The sequence below is a fragment of the Nuphar pumila genome, chromosome 10, assembly GCF_984573655.1.
Source record: "Nuphar pumila chromosome 10, dmNupPumi1.hap1.1, whole genome shotgun sequence".
Lineage (NCBI taxonomy): Eukaryota > Viridiplantae > Streptophyta > Magnoliopsida > Nymphaeales > Nymphaeaceae > Nuphar > Nuphar pumila.
The window spans coordinates 42232161-42256574 of NC_143258.1; the positions used below are offsets into that span (position 1 = coordinate 42232161).

The following is a 24414-nucleotide window of genomic DNA, read 5'->3' on the forward strand; positions in this document are numbered from 1 at the left end:
CTTTTTTTGGGACATGGGAACTTTGTCTGCCTTCAACATGAGCTTTGGTGCCCGTCAGGTACGTATAACATTTATTTCAATACATATCTAAAGTTTCATGTCATTAGTTTCATGTCGTTAGATTTCAATACGTACATGCATGATTGAATCACTATGAAATTTTATTGATAGCATTAGAACACATGTATGCATGATTGAATTACTATAAAAAAAAATTGATAGCCTTAGAACACATATATGCATGATTGAATCACTATACAATTTTTATGACAGCCTTAGAACACATATATGCATGATTGAATCACTATGATTTTTTTTTGACAACCTTAGAACACATATATGCATGATTGAATCACTATGATTTTTTTTGACTGCCTTATAACACATATATGCATGATTGAATCACTATGAAAGTTTTTTGACAACCTTAGAACACATATAAGCATGATTTCATCACTATGATTTTTTTTGACAACCTTAGAACACATATATGCATGGTTGAATCACTCTAATTTTTTTTTACACCTTTTGAACACATATATGCATGATTGAATCACTATAAAATTTTATAACACCCTTAGAACACATATATGCAGGATTGAATCACTATAATTTTTTTTTGACAACCTTAGAACATATATATGCATGATTGAATCACTATGAAATTTTTTGATAACCTTAGAACACATATAAGCATGATTTCATCACTATAAATTTTTTTTGACAACTTTAGAATACATATATGTATGATTGAATCACTATAAATTTTTTTGACACCTTTTGAACACATATATGCATGATTGAATCACTATAAAATTTTTATGACACCCTTAGAACACATATATGCATGATTGAACCACTATGATTTTTTTTTTACAACCTTAGAACACATATATGCATGATTGAATCACTATAAAATTTTTATGACACCCTTAAAACACATATATGCATTATTTAATCCACTACAAGAAAACTACGTATTAGCGACGAATGTCAGTCGTCGCTAAGCCATCACAAATCCATCGTTAAAGATGTTAACGATAGATTTTATGATGGATTAGCGACGGATAACGTCCGTCGCATAACCTTAGTCGCTAAACTGTGGCAGAATTTATCTGTCGCCATTCTGTTGCTAAGTAGCGACAAATTAGTGGCGGATCATGTCTGTCGTTAATCTATCGCTAAATAGAGACTAATTTGGTTTTGCAACAAAATTTAATCCATCGCTAATCCGTCGCTACTATTTAATGAGGGATACATATCTGTTGCTAATGTCCGTCGCCAATTTGGCGACGAACATTAGCGACAAATTAAATTCTGTCATAAACCGATGACTGCTTCAAATTGGCGACGGAGTAGCAATGGTAATCCATCTCTAATTTTTAAAAAATAAAATTAAATTTTTTTTTTAAATTTTCTGAAACTCGAGAAAAATTTCTCATTATACAATTCATATAACCTGCTTATAAAAAACAAAATACATATAAAAAATACATATACAAGTGTAAATTTAACACAAGTTCTAAGTTAAGCAAACTTTAACAACCAAATACAGTATTTGCCAAGTTATAATTAGTTACAAGTATGTCAAACAAATTAAACAAATGAATCTAATCCTCGCCAAGAATTTGGGCATCATCCTCTTCATTTTGTCGATATGCCCTTCCCTCCATGCCTCTATCAGCTCCTCTACGCCGATCATCTCTAGCATCCTACAAGAGAACAAAAATGTTAGTATTTATAAACAAAATATAATGAAATAAGTTATATGCAATACACCTAATCTAATGCAACAAAGTAAATGGCTGAATGACATAGAGAATAGCAATAAACTGAAGGACATTAACAGAATTTAAAGATGTGTTCTAAGACTAGAAAAAAAATGTATAGTGACTCATTCATGCAGATATGTGTTTTAAGTTTATGAAAGAATTTCACAGTGATTCATGCATGCATATATAGTATATAAGGCTGTCATATAAATGTGTTATGTATCACAATCATGCATATATGTGTTACAAGATAGTCAAAAAACTTTCATAGTGATGAAATCATGCCTATATGTGTTCTAATGTTGTCAACAAACTTTCATAGTGATTCAATCATGCTCATATGTGTTCTACAACAGTAAAAAAACTTTCATTTCGATTCAATCATGGATAAATGTGTTCTAAGAAAATTTTTATAGTAATTCAATCATGCATATGTGTGTTCTATGGCAGTAAAACAATTTTATAGTGATGAAAGCATGCTTGTATGTGTTCTAAGGATGTCAGAAAACTTTCATAGTGATTCAATCATGCATATATGTGTTCTAAGGTTGTCAAAAAACTTTCATATTGATTCAATCATGCATATATGTGTTCTAAGGTTGTCAAACAACTTTCATATCGATTCAATCATGCATATATGTGTTCTAAGGTTGTCAAAAAACTTTCATATATGCTAATATCATGCTCATATGTGTTATAAGGCAGTCAAATTTTTTTTATAGTGATTCAATCATTATCATAATTGTTCTAAGACAGTAAAAAAACTTTATATGTGATTCAATCATGCGTATCATGTTCTAAGGTAGTCAAAAAAACTTATAGTGATTCAATCATGCTCATGTGTTCTAAGGCAGTCAAAAAACTTTATATGTGATTCAATCATGTGTATCTTGTTCTAAGGCACTCAAAAAACCTTATAGTGATTCAATCATGATCATATGTGTTCTAAGGCAGTAAAAAAACTTTATATGTGATTCAATCATGCGTAGCATGTTCTAAAGCAGTCAAAAAAATTTATAGTGATTCAATCATGTATATATGTGTTATAAGGCATTAAAAAACTATCATATATGCTAATATCAGTCTCATATGTGTTCTAAGGTTGTCAAAAAACTTTTATAGTGATTAAATCATGCATATATGTGTTATAAGGCACTAAGAAAATTTTATAGTGATGAATTCATGCATATATGTGTTGTAAGGTTGTAAAAAAACTTTCATAGTGGTTCAATCATGCATATATAAGTTATAAGGGTATTATAAAATTGTATAGTGAATCAATCATGCATATATGTGTTATAAGGTGTCAAAAAAATTCATAATGAAGCAATCATGCATATATAAGTTATAAGGGTACTATAAAAATTGTATAGTGAATCAATCATGCATATATGTGTTATAAGGTGTCAAAAAAATTCATAGTGAAGCAATTATGCATATATATATTCAATCATGCATATACTAGCTTGAAATCTAACGACATGAAACAAATGACATGAATCTTTATACCTGACAGGCACCGAAGCTCATGTTGAATGCAGACAAAATTCTCCTGTCCTAAAAAAAGTTGCACAACTCATTACAGACAATGTTGGGAATGACTTCATTTAAAAAGTGTTGCATTTTGTCCTCAAGACGTGACAGACACCATCCCAAGACATAGCAGGGTCAATCGGACGTTGGTAGTTGATGCTGGCGGGAGAACTCTGAGAGTCATGGTTGCAGGAGGCAACGATTGGTGTGATGTTTATGTTACTCCTGAACCCAAACACACGACCCTTTTTGGGTTCACCAGTTGCAGTCACCCATGCTGCAGGATCAAAAGGCGGATGTTGAGTGGAGTCATCGTCATATCGTTGTACCATTTGTTGCTCGTATGACTCCTATAAAGTAATGATTAGAATATGAATTAATAATTAAGAATTACAATGTTTATGATAACGTAATTCATAGTAACTTGTATATTACAATGTTTATTAATACAATAAATACATACCGATGTCAATCTTGCCTTTTCTGATACAAAATCTTCCGTGCTCTTACGTTTATGTGTTTCAACAAACATATCCTTGTAAGGCACAATGTCTCATTTTTTTGCTTTCTACAATGTTAAATGATAAAAAAAAATGATTAATAAGTATGCATAAAATACTTACAAATTTGACAATATATATTGATGAATTATCATTTTCTTCTGGTGGCTCCCAAAAGTCCTAGATCCACCTGTGTGTAGATGGGCATTAGACATCTTCGCTCAGTTTTGTGTACCCTTTGCTGAGCGGTTTCAAAATTCATTGCTCACCCACTTGTCGCACATGCCCTCTCAATAATCTCTCCTGATAGTAGAAGGCCCATGGCCCTTCCACTGCAGTGGATCATCTATCCCACCAGTTGCTTTTTTTGCTGCAGTCTTCATATTGTGCACCATGTCGGCAAATCGATTGACAACCACCTTCTGCCACACTACCCTCGCGTCTTTCTCCTCGTTTGCAGTTGTGAAGCGATGAGAAGCCTACAAATACTTTCAAAAAGTTAACACACATAAATATGAAACACATTAGTTATGATAAACGATTGCATACCATGAATACATACATTAATCTGTCCAATACCTCCGTCGGGTACTCTTTCCATTACGCTACCAGTCCTGAAAGATGCTGCAGTAGTGACTTCGTAATTTCTCATATTACTTCTTGTTGCTCAAACCTCGCACTGTGCATGAATTGATACACATTAACAATCGACTGTCAATATACACTATTTATAAGATAAGTATTGGACAAGTGATAATGAAATACTTACGGTCGACTATTGATATACACTATTTGAATTAGTCATCGTGTGTCACACTGAGAAGACCCTGCATCCGGCGTTGTCTCGTAATGTGTATGCGTATCTAGTGTAGGTGGGTCATGTGTAGGCGAAACATCACCTACAGAACAATGAGTTAGAAATTCACACAATGCACATTTAAACTAATCAAGTATACAATTATTTAAATGATATACCTATTGAAGCAGCCCATGAAGATAAAGGCTGAGATTGGCTACCACTGGGTGTTCGACGACTGTGACCTCCACGAACCATATTCTAATAAATAAAAAATGTCATGCAATATATTAAAACATTGCAATACCTTCAAATCATTCAAATCATTGCAATACATTTCAATACATTCACAACAAATATTGCAATACATTAAAACATAAGATATGAAATCACTTGCTAATCATGGATAACTTATCCTTAACTTGCAATACAATTGGATCAGTTACACAACTCTATATCTTCATGGATACATAATCAAATCGAAAAAAACTTCATGCAAGACATTCAAATATTGTAATACATTCAAATAATTCTAACACATTACAATACATTCAAATCATAACTCTATACCTATCAAAGATACATAATCAAATCGAAAATAAGTTCATACAATACATTCAAACATTGCAATACCTTCAAATCATTAAAATCATTGTAATACATTTCAATACATTCAAATCATTCTAATCATTTAGATCAAATACAAGTATGTATTACAAGATGTATCTCGTTAGCTCGAGAATGCTTCCTCATCACTTGTTTGACTTTCATATTCTTCTTCTTCCTCCTCCTCCTCTTCGTCATCTTTTTCTTCTTCTTCATTGAGCGCCCATCCACTTGGTATATCATTTGGATCACATTCTTCCATGCATATGCCATCAGACAATAGAGATATGATATGCATACCATGTACGACATCGTGACCATAAAAAAAGTCATACATATCATCTGATTGATAGTAATCACCCTCTTCAGCAATCTTGTCTTCTTGTAACTGATCATACTCAGGCTATAGTTTAGACTTCACCTTACAAACTGCCCGCCATTCATTTCTATCTGACTTCCTGGTACTCAGATATGAAGTATAGTAAACTTGTTGAGCTTGCGAGGCTAATATGAATGGTTCATATGTTCCAAACCTTGATTTATGATTCACCTCTATAATGCTTGAGGCTTTGTCGACTCTTGTTGTTGTGGGATCAAACCAATGACACTTGAATAAAGTTACACTATTATTTGTGCCTAAGTAAGTCAACTCCATTATTTCTTCTATAATACCACAGTAGTCATGTTCATTTTTATCGTAGCTGCTACCCTTGACGCACACACCATTATTCATCATTGACTTATTGACACTGTAGTCTTTTGTATAAAATTGATAAGCATTACGATGTACCCGTTGTAACATTGCACAACTTTGGTCGGATCATTTTATAAATCAGATATTCTTTGAACTTTAACATCACCGTGGCGGACCTACAAGCATAAATAATGATTGTGACCAATTAAGTATCTTATTGTTGTTTACAAAGAAAGAATGCATACCATCATCCTTACCAACTCTTTCAACTATGCCACAAACTTATTTTCACGTTCTTTATGTACTTCTGCATCAGTGAGATGTGGAAGTTTTCTTTGCAACTCCATATCAAATCGTCTGCACTTAACAAATACTTATATTACCGAACCATGTACACACGTATAGAACTTAGTGCTACATATTAAGTATACTTACTCGATGTATGGGTCAATTGTTGAGCAATTAAAAAGGATGTAGATTTGTGTTGCATCTTGCTCTCGATCTTCCAAGAGTCTTGACCGACAACTGCTAAATATATGCCCAAGTGGTTGAAATATGGATAATTTGTTAGTTACAGTAAATTGCTCTCCATCATCATTTCGAGGTGGGCATGTGTAACATGATAGAATGTGAGGTTCAAAGTACATAGATGAGAAATTTAAAATTTCTTTTAAAGTGTATGCCTCACAAATAGAGCCCTATACTCTTGCTTTATTCCAACCCTTTTTTTTAGGTCAAACATGCATCTATCAATAATATACATCTCGGATTACAATAAATTTCTCAATAGCATTGAAAAGAAAAATATAAAAAAACATATACCTTTCAAATAAGTACATCCACCGATATTACACAGGTCCACCAACCCTAAGTTTATATGGCAAATATATGATCACATGTTCCATAACATCGAAAAATGCTGGTGGAAAAAGCTTCTCTAGCTGACAAATAGTAGTGACGACAGAATCCTCAAGATTCTTTACCTCAGATACTACGACTTCTGATGCGCATAATGTTCTAAAAAATCTACTCAACTCGAACAATACCCCCCATATAGGTTTGTCTAACATATCATCGAATGACAGGGGTATCAACCGTTGCATAATGACATGACAATCATAGCTCTTCATCCCATATAACTGTCCATCGTCTATCGTCATAGCCCGAGCAATGTTAGAAACATATCCATCTGGAAATCTCAACTGTCTCAACCATTGACATACCAACTTTACTTGATTTGGTTCAAGCACGTACCTTGCTTTTGGTTTCAGTACTTTGCCATTGTACTCTTTGAGTTCCAATTCTGGTCTTTTACATATTACTTTTAAATCCATACAGGCCTTCGGATTATCCTTCATTTTTCCTTTCACATTCATTACCGTATTGAACACATTATCAAATATATTTTTCTCCACATGCATGACATCTAAATTATGTCATATCAATAAGGTCGGTTAATATGGTAGTTTCCAAAATATAGATTTCTTTGTTCAATTATGATCCTTCCCAAATCCAAGGAAGGGTGTTGGCCTACGGGCATCTGTCAGTCCACATGAAAAGTATCACAATCTTCTTAAAATCTCTATGCCAGACAACCTTGTGGGTGGGCCTTTCATTTCAGTTGTACCTGCTCGAAACACATTTCTTTGTCGCCAGAACGAATGATCGCTGGGTAGAAATCGACAGTGACAATCAAACCAGCATGGCTTCCTTCCATGCGTCAATCTAAAAAATTTTGTATCCTTCATGCAGTACGTACATGCCAATCTCCCATGTGTGCTCCAACCAGATAACATACCATATGCAGGAAAGTCACTGATTGTCCATAGAACATCAGCCTTCATATTGAAGTTTTATTTTTTATGGGCATCGTATGTGAGAACACTGTCATTCTACAGTATTTTCAGTTCATCAATCAATGGCCTTAAATATACATCAAGATTTTAGCCAAAAGAAGTCAGATCAGGGATCAATAGAGACAAGAAAAGATTTTGACGCTTCATACATAAGCTTGAAGGAAGGTTGTATGGGGTGATAAATACCGACCAACACGAGTATAAGGTTGATCTACCCCCAAATGGATTAAATCCATTTGTACATAAACCTAGCCTAACATTTCTCACTTCCATTGCGAAGTTCTGATGAGTATGATTAAAGTGCCTCCAAGCTTCTGTGTCAATAGGACGTGTGATCTTGTCTTCATCATATCGAACTTTATTTGCATGACATATCATTTGTTTAGCTGTCCTTAAAGACATATACAGTTGTTGCAATGTAGGGGTCAGAGGGAAGTAGTAGAGTGACTTATATGACACTTTTTTTAACCTTGTGCTACCATTTCCCCTTGTCTTTGACTTGAACCGAGGATATCCACATGATGGACATGATCTACTATTTTCTTGATCTTTGAAATACAACATGCAGTGATTTGGGCAAACATTTATATTTTGATACTCGATACCTAGTGTATTGACCATAACCTTCACACGGTAAAGATTTTATAGCAATTTCTCATCTTTGGGCAACATACTGTTCACAATAGAGCACAAATGATCAAAACATAATTGACTCAAATTATACTCTAACTTCAAATTCAGTAGTTGAAGAACTACAGACAAGATAGTATGACACAACCATTTCACAGTGGCTCATCAGCATCTCTAAGTAAGTCATAAAATCTACTAGTTGCATCGTTTGTTGCTTCTTCCTCTACCCCAGTTGGTGCATCACTATGTCTCATAACAGAACCTATTTCTAGTCCTATGACATTAAATATCAAATCCACATATGGATTATCGTGCATCATATCCACCCGCGTGTCAAAATTATTCCAAAATTCTTCACCATAAAGTGTTCAATTCTGATAACCACTAACAAAACCCTTCATGTATAGTGATGTCGAATGCCATGAGGTTCTACAAATTGATTGTTCTTACACATTGTGCAGGGACATCTGATCCGACCGGTGGGATCCACTGTACTGACACTTGTCATTGCGAATTCAATAAAATTGTCAATACTATCCATATATTCATGAAAAACCTTATTATCAACTATCCTATGGTACATCCATTCACAGTTTACAACCATTTTGTCCTATAATATTACAGATATTATCATCACCAGTTAAAAGATAATCTTAATAATGCTATGATAAAAAAATTATCTAATTTATCTATTAATTCTTGTTTGGTGATTATTTGTGAGTAATTTTTTGTTTCAATTAATGCATAAATTTTCGTGTGTAACACCATCACATCATATTTATACACATCATGAGGATATTTAGAAATATGAAATCACATTTCATAAAATGATACATTCATTTGAAGTATATTTTTATGATACAATTTCACATGGAAGGCATAATCAAATGAAAAATAACTTCATGCAAGTATGGATACAGACACATCAAACATTGCAATACATTCAAATTAAAATATATGTCAAACATGTACCTGCAGCAAACACACTCTAATATCCCGCTAACTACTACCATGCCGAGTATGGAATCCGTACTCTAAAAACAAGAAAACTTTTATTCTTATACATTAAAACCATGCTCAGCATGATCTCCAAACTCCATCAAAGCAGTCCTAGATATCCACAACTAAGTGAGTGTGTGAACAGAAAAGTGTTGCATCTAATAAATTAAATAATATGTGATGTGCTTGCATCACTTACTCACCACAAGTATTTACCCAATTTGAATTGCTTTTGAATTTGCATTTTTTTTATTTCTTTTTGCATTGTATTTTTAGAATGGTTTAGAATGCTTGGGAGAGAAAGGTTTAGAATGGTTGACAAATCTTTTTAACAAGATTTGGCGGACAAATAAGATGCCAAATGAGTGGAGGAAGAGTACTTTGGTGCCTCTATATAAGAATAAGGGTGATATACAAGATTGCACAAACTATCGTGGTATAAAACTCATGAGTCATACTATGAAAATTTGGGAGAGAGTAATTGAGTCTAGGTTGAGGAAGGTTGTTATGATATCGGAGAATCAATTTGGTTTTATATATGGAAGATCAACTATGGAAGCTATACATCTTCTTAGACAACTTATTGAGAGAAATAGAGAGAGGAACAAAGATTTGCATATGGTTTTTATTGATTTGGAGAAGGCATATGATAGAGTACCTAGGGATGTTCTTTGGTGGACAATGATGAAGAAAGGTGTTTCTCTCAAGTACATTAGTATAATTAAAGATATGTATGAAGGAGTAGTAACCAATGTCCGCACTTGTGGAGGGGTGACAACCAATTTTCCTATTACAGTTGGGTTACATCAAGGATCTGCTTTAAGCCCTTTCCTATTTGCTATAGTGATGGATGGGCTTACGAGATCAATTCAAGAAAATGTGTCGTGGTGTATGTTGTTTGATGATGATATTGTTTTGATTGATGAGTCTAGAGTTGGGGTTATTGCTAAGTTAGAATTATGGCGACAGACATTGGAAGCAAGAGGTTTTAAGTTGAGTAAGAGTAAGACAGAATACATGGAATGCCGGTTTAGTAAGCAATGAAGTAGTGATGGGAGTGTAGTGAAGCTTGGTGAGCAAGAAATACCGGTGGATGATTGTTTCGAATATTTGGGATCTATCATTCAAAAGTATGGAGAAATTGATGGAGATGTAAATCATAGGATAAAGGTTGGGTGGATGAAATGGAAGAGTGCAACTGGAGTGTTGTGCGATCGTAGAATGCCATTGCGGTTGAAGGGAAAGTTTTATAGGACAACTATTAGGCCCGCTTTACTATATGGTACGAAATGTTGGGCTGCCAAGAGACATCATATTCAAAAAATGAGTGTAGCTGAGATGCGTATGCTGAGATGGATGTGTGGAAATACAATAAAAGATAAGATTCGGAATGAGGAGATACGTAAGAAGTTAGGTGTTGCACCTATTGAAAATAAGATGAGAGAGAATCGTTTACGGTGGTTTGGACATATTCGACAAAGGCCTAATGATGCTCCAGTTAGAAGGATGGAGAAATGAGAAAATATATTAGTTAAAAGAGGTCGGGGTAGGCCTAGGAAGACATGGATGGAGGTGATATGAAAGGATATGAATGCTTTGAACCTCTCCGAGGACATGGCATTAGATAGAAATGATTGGAGGAGAAGGATTCATGTGGAAGACCCAGAATGATTTTCTTTGTTGGTTCATATCGTCGACCCCAATTGTTTTGGGATGAAGGCATAGTTGTTGTTGTTGTTGTATTGTATTTTTAGCCACATGTGATGCTTAGCACTAAGTATCGCGCAATTAGCTCAGCAACGTACCTGCAAAACACAAATATACAAAACAATACAGGAAGGAGGCTCGACCCCTACGTGACGACGAAGAAAACAGGGAGGGGTCAGAGTCCCTCCCTCGCATCTCGTAAGAAAGGGAGGGGGCTCTGCCCCTCCTTGGCGAAAAAAAAGGGAGGGGGCTCGGCCCCTCCCTCTCATCCCGTAAGACAGGGTTGAAAAAAAAATCATGGAGGGGGCTCAGCCCCTCCATGGCAAAAAAAAAAAAAATGGGGGAGGGGGCCGAGCCCCTCCCTCGCATCTCATAAGACAGGGAGACAGGGAGCGGGCTCAGCCCCTCCCCAACGAATAAAAAAAATAGGGAGAGGGCTCGGCCGCTCCCTGGTGAAAAAAAAAGGAAGGGGGTCGAGCCCCTCCCGTAAGATAGGGAGGGGGCCGAGCCCCTCCTTGGCGAAAAACAAAACAAGGAGGGGGCTCGGCCCCTCCCTGGCAAAAAAAGCATAGGGAGGAAGCCGAGCCCCTCCCTCGCATCTCGTAAGACAAGGAGACAAGGAGGCTCGACCCCTCTCTGCTGAAAAATGAAATTGTCGACAAAAAAAGGAAATAGACAGGGGAGTCAGGGGGTTACCTAGAGCCGAAGGGGGTCGGGTGACTGGTGTCAGGCGACTGTCATCGGGCGTCGATCGACAAGCGTCAGGCGACGAGCAACGGTCGAGCGGCGGCAGGCGGTGGGCCAGGAGGTGACGGGCGGCGGGCCGGGGGGTGACGAGCGGCAGACTGCGGGGCGACGAGCGGTGGACCGGGGGTGATGGGCGGCAGAGAAGAAACGCGGTGGGCAACAGGCGTCGGAGAAGAAACAAAAAAGAGAAAGAAAGGGGTTCAAATTAGGGATTTGTGGGAAAATTAGTGACAGATTAGTGACAGACAAATTTCATTGCTAGGTCATCGCTATTTGGCGATGGGGTAGCGACAGAATAGTTCTACCGTTGATCCATCGCTAAGTTGCCATGAATATCGAGATGGAACAAATTCCATTGCTAATCCATCGCTAATTAGCGAGAGATTACCGATAGAATATTTTCCATTGCTAATTTTGCAAATAAGCGATATTTTAGCGACAAATATATTTCTCTCGCTAATCTATCACAAATTTGCGACAGATTTTTTCTGTCGCTAATTAGCATTTTCTTGTAGTGATCACTATGATTTTTTTGACAACCTTAGAACACATATATGCATGATTGAATCACTATGTAATTTTTGTGACACATTTTGAACACATATATGCATGATTGAATCACTATAAATTTTTTATAACACTGTTAGAACACATATATGCATGATTGAATCACTATGAGTTTTTTTGACAACCTTAGAACATAAATATGCATGCTTGAATCACTATAACATTTTTTTGACAACCTTACAACACATATATACATGATTGAATAACTATGAAATTTTTTTGTCAGCCTTAGAACAAATATATAAATGATTGAATCAGTATAATTTTTTTTGACAACCTTAGAACACATATATGCATGATTGAATCAGTATAAAAAAAATTTGACAACCTTAGAACACATATGCATGATTGAATCCCAATGAAATTTTTTTGACTGCCTTATAACACATATATGCATGATTGAATCACTGTGAAAGTTTTTTTATTGCCTTAGAACACATATATGCATGATTTCATTACTATGAAATTTTTTTGACAACCTCTGAATTCTGTTAATGTCCTTCACTTTATTGCTAGTCTATGTGTCATTCAACCATGTTACTTTGATTGCCTTAGATTAGGTGCATTGCATATAATTTATTTCATTATATTTTGTTTATCAATACTAACATTTTGGTTCTCTTGTAGGATGCTGGAGATGATCAGCATAGAGGAGATGATGGAGGCATGGATGGTGGGGTAGATCGAGACAACAAAGAGGATGATGCTCCGAATCTTGGTGAGGATTAGCTTCATGTGTTGAATTTGTTTCACGTACTTGTTGTTTCAAACGAAACTCTTTGTATATGTTCACTTGTAACTAATTAGAACTTGGTAAGGATTATACTGGGTTGTTAAATTTGTTTCACTTATAACTTGTGTTAATTTTTTTTACCTACTTTGTATATGTGTTTTTTATGGGTACTTTATTTTTTATTCAAAGGATATATAAATTGTATAATGAGAAATGTTTTCTAGATATTTATATTTCAAACAAAATTATATGTTTTTTTTAAACTTTTGAGATAGATTAGCGACGGATATTATCCGTCATTAATATTTAGCGATGGATTTTCTGAAGAAATTCAGTCACAAAATGATGATGGTATTTGGCGATGAATAATATCCATCGCCAATTTAGTGACAAATTAGGGATGGATATTTATCTATCTCAAAAACTGAATCAGCCAATGTTTTGCGATGAAATGTAATTCATCGCTAAATTGGCAACGAATATTAGAGACGTATATGTATTCATTGTTAAATTTTAGCGACAGATTAGCGATGAATATGTATCTATCTCAAAACCAAATCAGTGCTTATTTAGCGACGGATCATGACATTTGCTAATCCATCGCTAATTAGTGATAGAAGTAGCGGCAGATCAATTATGTCGCTAATTAGCGACCAAGAAATTGTGATGGATGATATCCATCGCTAAGCCGTCACTAAACAATTTAGCGACAAATTAGCGTCGGATAGCGTCCATCGCTAATCCGCAAAATTCTTGTAGTGAGACTCACTGATGTCTTCATCGTCATCTCGATTGCATTAAGTAGACTCATCAGTTGTACTTTTTGGTACAAATTTAGTTTTGTGACCAACTTCGACAAAAATTTAAGGATGAACAATCCCAACTTGCACTTTATCATGTTCCACTAAACTTGGAAAGGTGTTGTGCTTGTGATTTAGAATTACGACGAGCTGGAAAATCTAAAAACCACATGGCACTACAAATGTTCATCATTACTTTCTGGTTTAACCTTGGGTATGTTGTACATATTAAGCATAATCTTTGACATCATCATATTAAGACTGGCCTAGTCTTATTAGAAAACATACTGAAAACCAAACTTTTAATATTGAAGTCAGGTCATTCAGAACAAATTAAACGCTTAGATTTTTACTGTGAGTGGCTTGATAAGTTTGATTCAAGTTTGCAAAATTTTAAGATGTAATTTGATTCCAGTAGAGAGTTAAAAAACCTACAACATATGATATTTTTGTTATTTGACAAAAAATGTTTCAAAAAATTACAGATTCTAGACCAACTTCTTTGAATTTTTGTTTCCAAACTATGAGGAATCAACCTTTAAAATTTTAACCTTGTATTCTTTTATATCTAGACTGATACCTTAAAATCTTATTCACACAACCTGAGTATATCGTGAGATATGATTTTTACAAAAATATGTTGTCTCCACAGACTCACTGTCAGGACATGATTCCTATACCGACTTGTAGAGGGCATATCTCTCAATTTATTACTCATCCGAGTTTGAGATTAGAACTAAGATTGGTTTTATATGTCTGAAACATTCTCATAATTTTTCATGATTTATGGGTTCACGGTTTGAAAGAAATTAATTTATTATCATGACTGGTCGAATCAAAATATACAAAACAAAATACAGTTTTTTAGAAATCTACCAAGAACTTCATGATTTTCAACAAAAATAATCAAGAAAAATATTTAAAAATTTTTAATTTATCAAAAACACATCATATTCATGCATGCATTCATGCATGCATCCATGCATGTAATCATATTATAAATACAAAAATACAATACATACATAAGTCTAACATCCAAAATCATACGCTTCTCAAAAGAAAACACATTTTCTCTACAAAATCGGTCTTCAAAAAAGATTTTGGGGTTTAAAACCTTCATGCACAAAACCATATCAGTACCTATGTGAATCTAGAATGATATGTGTGATGATACATCCATGGATCATCCTATGACATGCTTATATATCCTAACACTATACAAAGTTATTGTGTACCTACCTTAAAATCGATAAATCTATAAATAATCTTCTCGAATTGTCTTCATTGAACGACTTCTTCAACCATAATTACACCCTTTAATGGAGATGCAACCACCCTACACTAGCTCCTTTCTCTCAAAGAAGGACGTGAGGGAGGAAGAAGAGAAGGAGAGAGAGAAAGAAGAAAATAAGAAAGAGAGGAAAATAAGAAGAAAGCCAAAAATGTGTGGGAGGGAGAGAAATGCCTATATTTAAATAAACTTTCTCATGGGGTCCTTTAATTAATAAGAAAACTCTCAAAAGGTCTTAACTAATTGGGATTCCTATTAGACTAAAGAACTGCTTATGAATCCCAGCTAATTAAGATTCTTAATCAATCATGAAAACAATTAGGCAATTTAGCTAACTAGGTCATTTAATAAAATAAAGACACTTAAGAGTTCTAATTAACTAAAAGTCAACCTATCTAAGTAGGAAGGAATAGGAAAATAGGTGGGGATGTCCCACCTTATTTGGACCTTGATTGAGTCCATATCTTAGACTCTTATTCCAAGAAGATCTATGTCCAAAGGAGCGTCCCACCTCAAGGGTCTTAAATCCATATCCAGGATCCATATATTGAAATTTAAATTTTCTAAATTCAAATCCAATATTAGAATTATAATTATCCAGATCCAAATTAAAATTTAAACTAAATTTTATACCATGAATTTCATCTTTATTTCTCAGAAAATTATAGGTTGGGTTCATACCCTTAATTTTGGTCCTAATGCAACCCAATCTCCTAAATGACCCAAATACTATCCAAAACCCTCCCAACCTAAATTGCTCATTTGCCTACCCTTGTAAAATAATCGTGACTGCAGGACGAGATTCGATGGAGACAAAAATTGAGGATTTCGTGGCTCCAATGAGGAGATTCTAATAACAAATTCTTTCATTTATCTATTTCAGAGTGTGCTCATATAAATAAGATTCCTTCTATCTACATCGACGATCAGGTTCCTAGGGCTATCTCTGATTATTTCATGACATTGTACAACCAACCCTCTACGTATGGGGGATGATTATCATCATCCTTGTTCAACAGTCTTCTGAAGGAAGATGCATTCGTCTTGCAGAAGCCATTTTTTCTTGAAGAAATTTGTGATGCGGTTTGGGCATTGTCTACGCTTCGTGCCTCGGGGTTGATGGGATCCCCGTTGGGTTTTTCAATTAGTTTTCGTGCTCTATGGAGCAAGATCTACAGTAAATGTTTCATGAGTTCTTTCTCAATTGTCGTCTCTTGAGAGCCCTCAACAAGACCCTTATTATTCTTATCCCTAAGCCGATGACCTTATAGTTTTCTGTCATGCCAAACTAATCTTGAACAAATTTGATATCTAAATTAGCCAGGCAATTCCTTTGGAGTTGAGCTGAAGATGGGAAGAAGATGCCATTGATTAACTCCAAGCAGGTGTCATTGCCTTTGGACCGCAGTGGTCTGGGGATTCGATCTATTCGATTGATGAATACCGCTCTTCTTTGCAAATGGTGGTGGAGGCTTGCTAATTTAGATCAAGATAACAGCTTGACAATCATTATTAAAGCCAAATATAACCTTCTTGGCTGCCCTATTTCTTGGTGAGCATCTTTCTAAGTGGGGCAGGGGGATTGGTACTTGGAGCTTTACTATTCAATAAAGGGTTGGCCCACAATGGGTATGAACCCACTTAGAGCAGTCTGCTACCCTTCGTTGAAAAAAAAAATTCTTGAAACTAAAAGCTTATGCTAGTAGAAAGCCAAAAAATTCTAGGATGGTACAGACCCCTGATTTTCTACAATGAACACTGTGGCTGAGTTTTAGAAGAGACAAGGATGGCCGACTATTGATTAAGGCAGGGAATCCTATGATCATTTTCTAATAATGCGCATCTTTCTTTGTTGCTTTCATTCGATCTCGTAGTGTACGTAATAAACTTTAGATAATTTAATTTCATTAATTAATCGCAAACTGTGAAGCCAAGTCATTGTTAGACTTGAAGTTGGTGTTTTGCACATCACCAATTATTTAATTGCATTTCCGTGGGGCATACTGCTTAGTCTAATATTTGGTCTTATGAGAAACGGATCCTAATAAGGATCTAATCAGGATTAGATCCTTTTTGGTAAACAAAGCATGTAATGGAGGGTCTAAATGAAGCTAACCATGGGACTGAACCAGAATTTGGCATCCATTCCATGTACTTTGGCCTAGGTCCGGACCCAATTGGGTTCAATATGATAAGGCTGATCTTGATTGAGACATACCACACTTTGAACTTATTGAAATATGCTTAGTTAAATACACTAGCTTGAATTAAACAATTCCAATTACCAAGAAAAAACAGCAAAAAATAATTGTACTGTCCTTACAAAATGATGCGCTTTATGAAATGCCCAACAATTTGATGAAATCCATCGCATATCCAAAATATCTGATTCTTAGCTTTTTTAGAACATTTTTGCCTTTGCACATGTGAACCTGCTGAGGTTCACGCGATATATAGGTACGCCGTAAGAAGTTCACAACCTTCAATAAAAAGGAGATTGCCTTCACAAATATAGTATGACCTTCGTGAAGATTCCTTGCAAACCTCCCTTAAATATATACTCCTCATGGAGCTCCGAAAATGTGTGATGATGTTTGCGGTCACCTGTTGCGACTATTCTCAACATTTGCGCTTTGATTTGACCTTCACAAATATAGTATGATGTTTGCGAAGAAAACATACAAACCTCCTCTAACTAAATACTCCTCACGTACATTTGCAAATGTCTGTTGACATTTGCAAATACCTGTTGTGAATGTCAGTCACTCATTTGCGAACGTCCTCATTATGCTCACAAGATGATTCACAAAAATCCTCTATATATGTGGATCTTTTGACCTCATTTGCAAACTTTTCAAACATTCGTACATTGGACATGAAATTCACAAATTGTCTGAAGACTTTAATGCAATTTTTTTTATTTTTTTATGAATCACCATACGATCATTAAATGTGATACTTCATTTTTTCAAAAGTGATGATTTACATTTTGGGGCTATTTTCTAATAAACTAAGGTTTTTGTGGTCCCCAATCCATTTTTTCTCAATTATCTTTCCCTTGACAAATTTTTCTAATGATTTTTTGGCAACTATTTTCAACAAAATTCTTCGGTGTTATTACTTGATCTCTGTCGCACAACGACACTTAATTGGTGAATTTTTTAGTGTCTTGGACATCATCAGTAGCGAGATATTCCAGTAAGCACATATTTAACAATTGAATTAGTTATTTTTTTTAAATTTTTGGTATGAATCAATTATTCTTTCAAACATTTGCATGAATCAGTTATTTTGTAAAAGAATTGTATGGTTCTCAAGTTATGTTTGCATGTTCAATAACTTATTTTGTTTGTTTAATTCATTTTCATGTGAGTTTTGGTTTCTTGCTTGTTTTCTTAATTTGGTAAAATGTGCAATTTCATGTAGTTGTTTATTTGATGTGGTCATGAGCTTTACACTACAAAAAATTATATTTAGTGCATCCACTCTACTTAGACATTGTTATATTTTTTTCTTTTTCTGATGTATATGCTTGTGTCGGGTGCTTCTTATATTTTGATTTCTTAGATCTGATACTTAAGTAGTGATTGAGATAAATGATAATATAAAAAGCAGAGATTATGATGTTTAATATGATTTCATGAGAATCACTACAAAGAAGAGAGGAAAATGGGTTAATGTTATGGAGGGAAAAGGGTTAAAGTTCTAATGAAAATAAAAAAAATGAAGAAAAGGACCATAATGACTTTATATATGAATCAACAAGCATGCAAAGGTACGAACATTTGCAACTGGTATTTGTAAATGTCAGCTGACATTTGCGGATGTACGTGAGGAGTATTTAGTTAAAAGAGGTTTGCAAGTTTTCTTCGTGAACGTTGTACTGTATTTACAAAGGTCTTACCATATTTGCAGAGCTCTAATTAGAGTGTGAACATCTAGAACATTCAAAACAAGTATTTGGGAATGTCAACAAATATTTGCAAATGTAAGTGAGAAGTATTTAGTTAAAAGAGGTTTACATGTTTTCTTCGTGAATGTCGTATTATATTTGCGAAGATCGTACCGTATTTATGGAGGTTGAATCAAAGTGCAAACATCAGAGTCATTCATAACAGGTGACTGCGAATCTCAGCACACATTTGTGGAGCTCCTTGATGGGTATTTACTTAAAGGATGTTTGTGAAAAATCTTTGAAAATGTCGCATTATATTTGCATAGTATTATATTTGCGAAGCTCTACAGGTGATTTCCTTTTTATAAAAGGTTGCAAACTTCCTACATCGTACCTATATATTGCATGAACCTCATCAGGTTTGCAAGTGCATTAAAGGTTTCAAACTTCCTACATTGTACCTATATATCGCATGAACCTCATCAGGTTTGCAAGTGCCAAAGGCAAAAATATCTTACAAAAGTTGAGAATTGAAGATTTTGGATATGGCTAGGTGGGCGAGTTTAAGTCATTCAAGTTGAAGGACATCAAGAGTTTGATTTTTGGAGTGTGTGTCTGTTGCTACAAGGCCAAACACTATAAGAAAAACCTTAATTAGCGACAAAAATTTGTGATGGATTATTTCTGTCACAAATTTGCGACGGATTAGCTAGAGAAAATTAATTGTCCCTAAAATTGGAATTAGCAACAGAATTAGCGACAGAAAAATTCTGTCGCAAAATCCGTCGCTAATTAGCGAGGGCTTAGTGGCAGAACAAATCCGTCGCAACTTCATGACGGATGAGCAACAAAATTTTTCTATCACTAAGCCCTCGCTAATTAGCAACGGATTTTGCGACGGCATTTTTCCGTCGCTAATTCTGTCGTTAATTTTCGATATAAAACCGCCCATCTAGGGCACGAAATTCTCCCTCCCTCTTTTCGCTCTCTCTTTATCTTGTTTTCCACCTTGGTCGGACATCGTTTGAGGCCCAAGCCTAAGCTGAGCTCCGTCGGAGGAGCCAAGCACCGCTGGAGCCCCCAACCCTCGCAGGTATGCCTCTCTCTAGCTAGCCCTCTCTTTCCTTCTCTCTGCAACCCTCTTGTCACTCTCTCTCTGCAACCCTCTCTGCCGCTCTTCCCCACGTCTTTGTTGTGCGAAATAGGAAAACACGAACTCGGTGACTCATTTTCCATGATGGCAAGGGATCCGAGCTCCCCCGCCCAATTTTTGGCTTAGATGGAAGCCCACCTGCTTATCATATTGACAAATGTTCTGGATCAGAGATAAATAACTGGATTGTCCACATTGAGGTGAGCCATTTTTTTGTTTATGGGGCCTTTTAGAAGAGCCTTGGTCAAGGAATCCCTTTTTCCCGTTCCATTCATCTGTAGTATGTTTACTTGTAATTCCTAGATTATGATGAAGTTTGTGACAATGACCATGTATCACAAGACAATCTCCTATTAGTTTGTCCAGCTCACATCCCACCTTGCTTGGATTCATGCGGTAGTGCCATCTCATGCTACTCGACCATATTATGCTGGTGGTGCTCACTTGAGCTGGTGTAGACGGTTTGCTAAATATTGAGTGGAGAAATTTTATCCTGACCCTCTTTGCTATAAGTTCATTTTAGGTTGCTCAATGCACTGAATATTGTTTTCAATTGTTTTTTATTCTATTGACAGTTTAAAATAATCACAGGTTAAAATATGCATTCTATAGATGTTTTAGCTTAGTGATGTGAGCATATTTGAGGTTTTAGGAAGAAATGGTATCATGAAAGAAAAAATCATGTAGCATAAGTTGTTAAGAATCAGCAACCTACATGTTATATGTGGATCAAAGTTTTTCTTCTTTTCGTACCTAATTTGTAAACTATAAGGCACAAATTGTGATTTCCTTGAGAGGTCATGTATCTCTTTTGGCCTTTGAGCATGTTTCACTTTGGACTTCCTGTGAAGTTTGTTCTAGTGGTGCTTGTGACTACAAATTTGCTGATGTACATGTGGGCAAATGGCTTACACAAATTCTATATCTCATGCTTAGGATTTCTAGATATAGTTCTCATGCCATATTTAAAATTCATATCAAACAAAAGCTATATAGGACCATGTTTTGTGTTCAAATTCTAAACTAGTGCTATGTTTATGCCTGTGGAGAAAATTGATAGAATCTAAATGTCATGAGGTAGTACCCAATATTTACATCTAGTTCCCATTACTTGCCCTAACATGAGAAATGTCGCTTGCCTAGGTTCTTTACCCTTACTGGTTCACATGATTATGGCTCACATTGTGAGATCTAGGTTTTTAGGTTGTCAATTACTTTTCTGTGTTAATTCTATGACTAAGATGCTACTCCCAGTTATGTCAAAAGCTTATGAAAATTGCTAAGCGACCTCTCCTGAGGCTTTATGGTTGTTATCCTTCACTTAGAAATTTGAATTGTTTCTGTCATCTTCTGATGTAGCCATAGGTCATATCTGGTATTTTACATAATCTAATGTGATCTGTATCTTAGAGTGGAGGGTGGTGCAACAACATTATAAGTTTTCTTGCATGCAAAAATAATCATTTGGGCTCTTCAAAGCAAATGGCCGAGGAAATTGCATTTTCAGGCATTTTGGGGAATAAAGCATCACTTAATCCAGGTAATGTACTTTGCTCTAGTCCTAAGTTTCCACAAGCAGCATGAAGTATTGTGAGCACGCATGTTTTTCGTGAAGCAACTCTGTGAACTATATACTAGAAACCAATTAATTTATTTTTTCTCATCTCATTATGCCTTTTCTTTTTATTTGAAATCTTCATTCAAACTTCGATATCAATATTTTTCCAAGTGCTATGTTTATATTGCTCTCCAGATTTTTACAACTAGAATAGGGTCAAGGTGCGTTATTGTGATGGAGCATCATTCACTAGAGATATAGAAGAAGTAGATCCTGTAAGTATTTAGTATTTGCCATTTCCCAGTAGTCTCTTGACTTTAATTTCATATGCACATCAATCTGTTAATTGTGAGTGCATCATGACATTGAATCTTGAATGTAGTTTAATTATTCTCACAATGCTTTTGATCATGGAATTTAACCATTGTGTTTTCTACATTAGGCCTTGAATCTTCATTTTAGAGGAGCCAGGATATTTCTTGTTGTAATTGAAGATTTATTGGCCAAGGGAATGAATAAAGCAGAAAATGTATGCTTCAAATGCACTTATTTATTTTTATAATTTATTGCTACTGCTTTCCATAATTGTAACCTAGGAACACAATACGTGCTCTATTGTCAGGTTGTTCTGCTGGTGGGTTGACATCAATACTTCATTGTGATAGTTTTTGTGCCCTTCTACCAATGGGTACCAAAGTAAAGTGTCTTGCTGATGCTGGTTATTTTATCAATATGTAAGCTCCCAATTGCCATTTTAGATATCAAATGAAATGTTATATGTATTATTATAAGGATATATGTAACTTGATTAGTTGCAAAATTGGTTCTCTAGTAACACTTAATACTTCAATGATGCAGATTGGATGTTTCAGAAGCCACTCATATAGAAAATTACTACAATGAAGTTGTAACTTTGCAGGTATATCTCTAATCTATGCTTCTTCTGAACTCATGACTGTGTCCAATGATTTCTCAATCTTCCTAGAACCTGCAACCACTGTTTATGGAAAGTAGCACCTCAAGTGACAACTTCCAAGTCTTCGAAAAAGGATCTTGTTTATAAATAATGTTGATTTTTAATTAGAATGCTTCCTATGATTTTTGGTTCTCAGCAATGTTTATGTCTCTTACAGGGATCTGCAAAGATGGTCAGCTATTTTTGTCACAGGTTCATGGAGGATCAAGCGGAATTGGAACATTTGCCATTCAAATAGCTAAACATATTGGAGCAAGAGTTTTTGTCACTGTGCATTGTTAATTAAACCTTGAATATGATGTGACATGTCTGTGATATTAAAAAAATTTATTCAGGAAATGACGAGAAGCTCAGATTTTGCAAGGATCTTAGGGCAGATGTGTGCATAAACTACAAAATTGAAGATTTTGTTGCTCGCGTTAAGGAAGAAACAAAAGGGAAAGGTTGGTTCCATTACATGAAGAAATGCTTTATAAAATTGCTTATATCAAGGATGCACCTGGTGAGGCCCAAAGACATGCTTTCTCTTTTTTTTCCATAAAAACTTCCCAAGAACATTAGAAGCTCTTATTTTGCACATGATTTCTCCTACTGGAGCAGAAATTCTGACTCAAAAGTTTGAGGAGATGGATAAGAAAACTACAAAAGAGGAACAATATATAAATTGCCTTTTGCAGAGCATCAGATCTTTGCGTTGATCTTGTTATATTTGCACTAGTTTCTTCCTTTTGTTTCTCCATTCAGGATCCCTAACACTGTTGTTTCACTTTTTCCTAATCATTTCAGAATTTCAAAATTCTAACAGAACTCTAAAGAAAAAATGTTAATGCTATGTTATTATTTTTATTTATTTAATGCTGGTTCTTTTTCAGGATTGAGTTTTATGGCCTTTTCTATGGCATTTTTTATGATCAGTGTGTTGTAATGGATGCTATCTTTAATGGGAAAGAAGCATTTGGCTTTCAAGTAGTTTCATTGTCTAATGGAACCACTGAAGATTGCATATATAAACATTTTAGAATATAATAAGTTTTATTTGATTGAAATCCACAGAATATTGATGATCACTGTACTGTAATGGATACTATCTTGAATGGGAAAAAGCATTTGGCTTTCAGGTAGTTGCTTGGTCTAATGAAACAACTAAAGATTGCATGTGTAAACATTTTAGGTAGAACCAATTTATTAGATTGAAATTCATGTAAGCTCTGTGCTACTTTCTATTCATGGCATCATAGACCAGGAGAACTTTTAGATGTTCCCGTGTGACAAGAAATTCTCCTAGAAATGGCTATGCTGGTGGCTGTAATGAAATTGTTTAATTTTTATAAATTTCAAGTATTAGTTGATTGTTGTGATTTGGATATGTAGCATGTGTGCCAGTGAGGATAATACCAGTATGGAATTTTGGGTTCTTATATTTCCAATGGACTTGGGACTATAGTTCTTTAAGATAAACCATCTCCCAAACTGTTATGACATATTGTAGAACATGAGATGACCATTAATCATGTGTTTCTGTAATTAAAGCAGAAAGATTGCAACCAGATTCTGTGACTTTAATCTCCTAAACTGTTAATGTCGAGTTGAACACTGGTTTA

General features: G+C 35.1%; 1 pseudogene; it reads left to right on the plus strand.

Moving 5' to 3' along the window:
* LOC149826744 (pectin acetylesterase 8-like) overlaps nucleotides 1–24082 on the plus strand; it is a 32996-nt pseudogene extending 8914 nt beyond the window's left edge.
* Nucleotides 24083–24414: the final 332 nt, after the last annotated feature.